Raw genomic sequence first — 7,096 nt, forward strand, 5'->3', positions numbered from 1 at the left:
GGGGGCGAAAAGGGGGGTTTATCCTAACGAAGTCGAAAAGTTCGTTCGTCGAAGTGAATCAGCGCCGAGGAGCGCAAAGTCAAACAAAAGATTGTTAACGCGAAATCCACGTGATTCGATTTGGCCACACTGAGTTTAACGAAAATGTCGTACCCGATGTTACTCCTGCGTCCGGGAAATTGTTGCCAGCTTTACCCACAATCCATTTCCAGTTCCGCAGACTCACGATACATAAACCCGTGGACTCTGCTAGGTGTGCACGTATGTCGGTGCGAATACGTACAGTGGCCGAGGAACCTACCTCGACGTTCACCTCGAAATTTTCTCAACGTTACTTACTGGATATTTCAGTTGCGTGACTTTTTCAACCCCCACGGTAAAGTCATATAAGTGAAATATAAAAAAATGGTATAATACATTATGCACGTCTTGAATATACAATTACTACCGCATTATATTTCTCTTGTATGCGTAAAGAGTATATATTACTATATTACGTACACTATACATTTTGGGTATACATAACATACCTGGCATATAGCAAAAAATATATTTTTTACTATATTCCACCTATGACTTTTTCCCGGGGAAAAATAAATATTCGTTTTTTTCAAATTTGTGAATGAGATAAATAATATTTAAAAAATATATTTAACGATCCAGCGAGCCCCGTATCGTATTTATATAACTTTGACATATTCGATACGCAACATAAAATTTAAGCAACTTAGACGTAACTGAGTCCAAATTTTATTGGAATTTTACAAATTTTTCTACAGCTCATTCGAGCGATCGAATTTTCGATACTCTTTATATTCCCAAGGGAGATCAAGACTCGCTGAGCGAACGAACATAAATGGCGAAAGTTCATTTCCAACTAGCGACGCAGTAATTGAGCAAAGGCTTGTCCTAACGCCGTTACAACTAAAGCCGGTTAAATGAAAGTTGAAAGCCGACGCGCGCCGACGTAATGCGAATTTATGCGAACACCGGAAATTGCTGCTGCGTCTTGACCGAAACTATCTTTCGCAGCCATAACGTTTCCCGACTGTACGAGATACGCGTAAATAGGGAGTACATAGATCGTAGCACCTTTTAACCAAAAAAAAAAAAATGGGAAAACTGCAATATTTTAATTTTTCAAATTTTCCAAAATTTTTTTTAACCAGCATCCGATCAGCGTATCTGCGACGTACCCAAACAAATAACCAAGCAATTTGAAACCAGAGAAATTCGAAGAATAAATACTCTGAACTCCGTTGGGTGAGGACGGTGAGCGTCCAGGCGCAGGAACTCTTCGCAATAACTATACAGGGTGGCTGCAGAGTTATCGTCAGAATCGGGAAAACGATATCGCATTCATGGAAACTCGTGACACAGAAGCACGAGCTGTACACAGAGGATACGTACAGGAACAGGAATAGCAATAGAAGCAGGTTGATCGAACTGCCCGAAATATTGTCCGCAGTTGCGGAAGGAGTCGGAGGAGCAGAACGACGCGGAGAAAAAGAGAAAAAGAAGAAGGGCGAGAGGGAGGGAGGTAGAAAAAGGACAAGAGAGGAGAAAAGAGTTACAGAATTCGCAACCAGACTTGTGTTATTCGAGAAAACACAATTCGCGCTCTAGGAATGCTGGATGAGAGGTCCAGCGAGATACAGAGTGAATTTTTATTCCACGTGGATAAAGTGAAATAGAGAGAAACAGAGAAAAAAAAAGTATAAATGTTTCCCACGTGTACTACATTCGTGGGGAAAAAAAAAAATTGTCGCAGATATCTACGATCGATATATCGTATTGCGGAAAATTTTTTTCTTTCAAAAATCTCTTATCGCATCGATAAATCTTTTCGTACCTAAAGCACCGAATCACAGGCAAAATGCTATCCGAGAGAGATGAAAAATTTGCAATGTAAAATTTTCATGATATGGCCAGAAGCATTTCGTGAAGCCAACTCCCTTTGGAAATAACACGCTTGACGATTTTACAAGTCCTCGATGAAGGGTGCACGTGCCAGTTTCGCTGAAAAAAATAAGGGTAGCTTTGACCTAGGTGCAATACGAGTGGGAACCGGTGAAGTGGCTCTAGCATATTTAAAACCAAGATTTATCGCGTTCGCAATGAACAGCTTTGCTTGGAAAATCGTTGCTGCCAGACGACTTCATCGTGAACTTACATATGTATATGGTATATATGTGAATCAAAGTTTAAAAAAAATTAATAAAAAATTATTCAGTTTTTACGGTACCGACCGATTAAGTAATCCACGTGTTGGGTTATTAGAATAGATGCATGAACTCTGGCATAAGGTTATGAGAGGGGACCCACTTGCCCACAGTCCCAATTGGACGGAAATCACATTTCACTGAAAATTCTCTCCAGTTTTAAATAGATGGAATAGAATTAGGTCCGAACGATATCTTATTATCATAGTACATTGTATGTGGTTTTACATTAGTTTACTCAAGATTCTGTTAGGTAAGATTAGGATAGGGTGGAATGTTCAAACTTCGGAGGCTAGGTAGGCTAGTGGATATATCGTCCGACTGAACAGAGCATTAAATGTTTGGAAAGGCTCCGCCAGATAAGGATAGCCTACAATATCGTTAAATGACCGATGGAAGATCGTTCCGGGGCACAAATTCGCATTTAAGTCCAATTGGGTCTGTGAGCGAATGGGCATCACTCGATTGAGGCTCTCGTCCAGCAGGAATTTCCAGTCAGGTTAGGCCGGGCGAGCGCACTCTTGATATATTGGATTGCACTATATATTTTTTTCTATAAAAGCTCTCTCTCTCTTCTATCTCCCGCACTTTACAAACGTTTTTCGTATCAACGCACACACGCGCTTGCTCGTTCTCGCGTGCTCTATCTACGTCGGCCTTCTCGCGCTCGGTTCTCAATAGTCCTCTCGGTCCTAGCGCACACGCGACTCACTCGCGCTCCGCTTGGGGCGCTCGCATCGGGATTTGCAATAGCACACGGCCTGAACGCGATATCGCAGCGACGCGGGATTTTTAACATGGAACATAACCAAAGGAGTGCATTAGTCTTCTGAGACTAACGATCCAAGAAAATCGACGCGTCCCTTTGTTCTCCGATAAAGGGACACCAATAAATTCCGAAGAGTAACGATAAATTCCACAGGAATTGATTCCACGTCGAACAGCAGGAATTCCAACCGGAGATCCTTCTTGGAAACGGATTCCCGAAGCGTCGCAAAGCTGCAACAGGGGATTTTATTAAATTACAAAATAAACGAGAGATTCAACTAGAATCGAGTGCTCCAAACAAGTATTGTCAGCTGGGGTAATAATTTTAAAAAATTTCATAATTACACATTGCTCTGCACGAGCAGCTCACCTTTTTCTTTTTTTTTTCACGAAAGGCCAGCTAGGTTAATGACATTTCGAATTCTCCTGTCTAAATATGCAAGCCCGATATATATTTACCAAAGACACGTGACTACGACCTCCAACCTCTCCCGTGGACGTGAAACTAGCGCAAAAGCCTACAGGGGTCGAGTTTAAAATGAGGATTGGCCGATTGGCTAGATAACATTAGTTACCATGGAACAAGTGCGTTACAAGCTGGCCAGTACGTGTTCTACACAACCATAAAGTACGTGTCACATCGTGGCGGCAGGATGTAATGCGGCTCGCCGCAATATCGACGAGGGGTCGTGGCAGCATCGGTAGCTGCGACTCATCGAGTGTCGGGACGTTGAAAGTTATCGGTATACCTGGTGCGCAATTAAATTAATTGAACGTGCGTCCTGGAGAGCGTCTGGTAAAAGCAATGTCGCTCTGACCTGGTAATACGAAAATTTTGCTACAGTACGATTCCGTATTTCGTTCCTGCCTCTCTGACTCTGTACATATATTTTTTTCCCTTCCCCATTCGTTCTCCAAGCCATACCTTTTTGTTAAATTAATGCAAGGATTTCAGGACACGTACGTCGCATGACGGAAAAGGTGGAAATGTGACGCACGCGTTATTAGGCAACTGAATATTGATTTTAAAGATAACGTCAAGTAAAAGAAAGCCAGATATTTGCGGGGGTAGTGAAAAAAAGTATCAGCAAGGTTAGGTCGTACCACGTAAACGAAGGTACGAAAATTCTTACGAGACCGTACCTGCCATTATTTTATTAATTGAAATTCTACAAATAACCCAGAGGAAAATATCCCCCCATGAAAAGTCCTGTGCTTGCGAATTGAAACGTGAATTCGCACTGTTAGAAAGTATTCGCAAAAAAAAAAATAGGAAAATCGCATATAAAGTTCTAGACAACCTTTAGATCCATAGATCACGATCAAGGACGCGTGGTACCGTACGAAATGGCCAGACTCGCTAACCCCAGCATCTCACGAAATGGACTGTGAGACTGGTCGTTCAGGAACGTTACCGAAGGACATTGAAATAGGTAGACACAAAGGCCAGATACAAGGGGCGGTTTAAATTCATTAATCACCCCCATTTGAATCGAGCCACCCTTACTCGATGCAGTATGCAAAGCCGATAGAATTGTTAATCGCAAACACGTCCGTCAGAGAAGAAGTGGTTGGCCCTGAAAAGGGAGTGAGAGAACGTGTAGAGATTCCCGGCGATGTGCTAACGATTCCAATAACAATTACCATTCCGGTTACGTCATCCATACTGTTCCCCGGCTGACGATCAGCCGCAAGAAAAAGTGTCGGAACCACCCCGCAACGATAAAATCAACGCAAGCCAACCCTCTAACCTGGGTAAACGAAAAAAAAAAACCTAGAAAGAAACTAAAATTTCTAAAAATTCGTAACATTTTTTTTTTGGGAAGGGAACGGTGGGTGGAAAACTTTCTCCTCAATCAAAACACCGACAGTTAACCACGCATAGCCCGTAAAATTAGTGCATTATTTTTGACCGTAAAAAAACCACCCCTTAACACTGTACCACGATCATCATCCACGATGCTGCCCTAGTACAACCCCCTGCGTTCCATTTAAATCCCTGGAAAACTAAAGTGACGATTAATTAGTGGACTAAGCCAGGATGGGATCAGACGTAAATAGCCAGCCGAGAATAACCCTACAGTGCGTTGGGATTGCCCGTATACACGGTGGATACCGAAAACCGAAAGCGCCCTCCTCTAAACACAGTTTACAAGAGTTGGTTACAGACCATAGCCCCTTCGCCCCACTTTGACCCCCGTCCAAACACGAACGTTCCAAACTCGAGAATGTCCGAAATAAAGCTGATCGCCTACAAGAGGGGCGGGCTTAAGCCGTAAAATCTCGTTGGTATCTGGCAATTAGCGTTTGATACGTCACAATTTGGAGAAAGGTATCTTTCGAGCGATTAAACAGATTCCGCTGGGGTACGAAGATGATGATAAGGGCACAGAACGATGAGTGTCCCATAATTAAAGGGTAGAATTCGCATCGGTCACACTCGGATAGTCACAGGACTCCGTTAGCGCCTATCCACAGCCCACCCAAGCCCAATGCAGACATACCAAGAGGGAAGAGAAGCGAGGGTAAGTATAAAGGGTGGTTTAAAAGGTACCGTAAAAAAAGACTGCAGCGTGGCCGTTTCGTAATGGAGCAAGTAACCGGCAATTTCGAATTAAGTGACCGTAACGGTTTGCAATGCCCCAATCCCAACTCGACCCCCCCGCTTACCAACCCCACGTCACCATCATTCCCCCGAGTGAAGCGCCTGTGGCTTAGGCAAGTGTCTCCTACCCTCTTACCTTTACAGATCCTCCGATCTCTTCGACCTACCAACCTAATACGCTAAATAACCAGTAACAACCCCAGACACCTCCGCGCCCACTCCCACCCTTAGTCCCAGTGGTCCCTGAAGCAGATTCAGGAAACCGTTGGGGCCATAGAAAGAAGGTTAGATGAGGTTCCTTTGTCAAGTCAAAAGAGCTTTGTGGGTAAAAGGTAAATATGCATTATTCGCTACTGGCTGATACACCGGTGTAGATTATCCAGTAGGTACCAACCTTATCCGTGCACGTGAATCCTAACGCGGGTCCAGATACGCGGATACCAGGATATCCAGACACGGGAGTACCAACTCCAACAGCAAACGTAAGCACGAGTCCCTAACGCACGTGGGCATCGTTCTACATCGGGCAAAAGCACTAGGTATATACGTGTGTAAGGCGGAGACGCGACACGGTAGCGCTTTAGAAGCCATACCCGTAAGCTTCCATAGCAACGAGCTTCGTTTGCAGGCATCGAAAGCTTCCGAAAGCTCAATTCATAGAGAATCCGAGGTTCGCGATAGTCTGGTTCAGGTCGATCAATCATTTCGGTCTTGTTCCATCTCTGTCTCTCTCTCTCTCTTGCACCGTCGGGTACCAGCAGCCTCATTCTCACTGTCTGATATTCTCATCTCCGTTTCCCTTGATTCGCCCTACATGAAGGCTATCTCGCTCCGACTGGTGGAACAAACCGTATACAGTTGGGAGGAATCCCGCGTCGCGACGCTAAGCGTCGAGTTAACGACGTCGTGGGATCATCGAGCTAACGACCAGGAAAATCCAAAGGCCTCCCTTGATTTCTCGAGTTCGAGTTATCCGGGCCGAATAAGGAAGACGAGCGGTGGGCGGGGGAGGGGGTTGAAGGGGGGCGGTATACAGAAGGGACGAATTGGGATGAAAAGGGAATACAGAAGGAAGAAAAAAAGAATTCGGATTAAGGACGAGAGGCAAGGAACGAGCGGTTACCAGGAGAATGGCGCCATAAAGCTTCCAAGCCAGGACCTTCCATCACCTCGAGGACCTTTTATTAAAAGTTTAAAATCGAACTAGGGCAGGCGTGTCCTCCATCTCTTTTGCTCTCTCCCTCTATTTCACTTCCTGGGCACTCGCTCCCTCTCTCTCTCTCTCTCGCTCCATCCCTTTGAAACGTCCTCGGGTACGAGTCTCTTTTCTCTGTTGCCAGCTGGGCTTTACCGGTTTCTCCATCTCCCTCTATAATACCAATAATATTCTCCACCCTTGTTAGATCTGTCTTCGATCCTGGACCGAAGCTCACGAACCAATGTAAAGTTGACAGGGGTTGGTTAATCCCCCCTCCTACCCCCCCCCCCCCCCCCCCCCCCC

The 7,096-nt window shown here is 44.7% G+C and overlaps 1 protein-coding gene across 3 annotated transcripts in view; it reads right to left on the reverse strand.

The window, feature by feature from the left end:
• The window catches only part of LOC107273916 (peroxidasin), a 129,841-nt gene that overhangs the window by 99,124 nt on the left and 23,621 nt on the right, over positions 1-7,096 (reverse strand). The gene's annotated exons all lie outside the window — the stretch shown is intronic.

This window comes from Cephus cinctus, unplaced genomic scaffold, assembly GCF_000341935.2.
Source record: "Cephus cinctus unplaced genomic scaffold, Ccin1 Ccin1_scaffold1878, whole genome shotgun sequence".
NCBI classification, from domain to species: Eukaryota; Metazoa; Arthropoda; class Insecta; order Hymenoptera; family Cephidae; genus Cephus; species Cephus cinctus.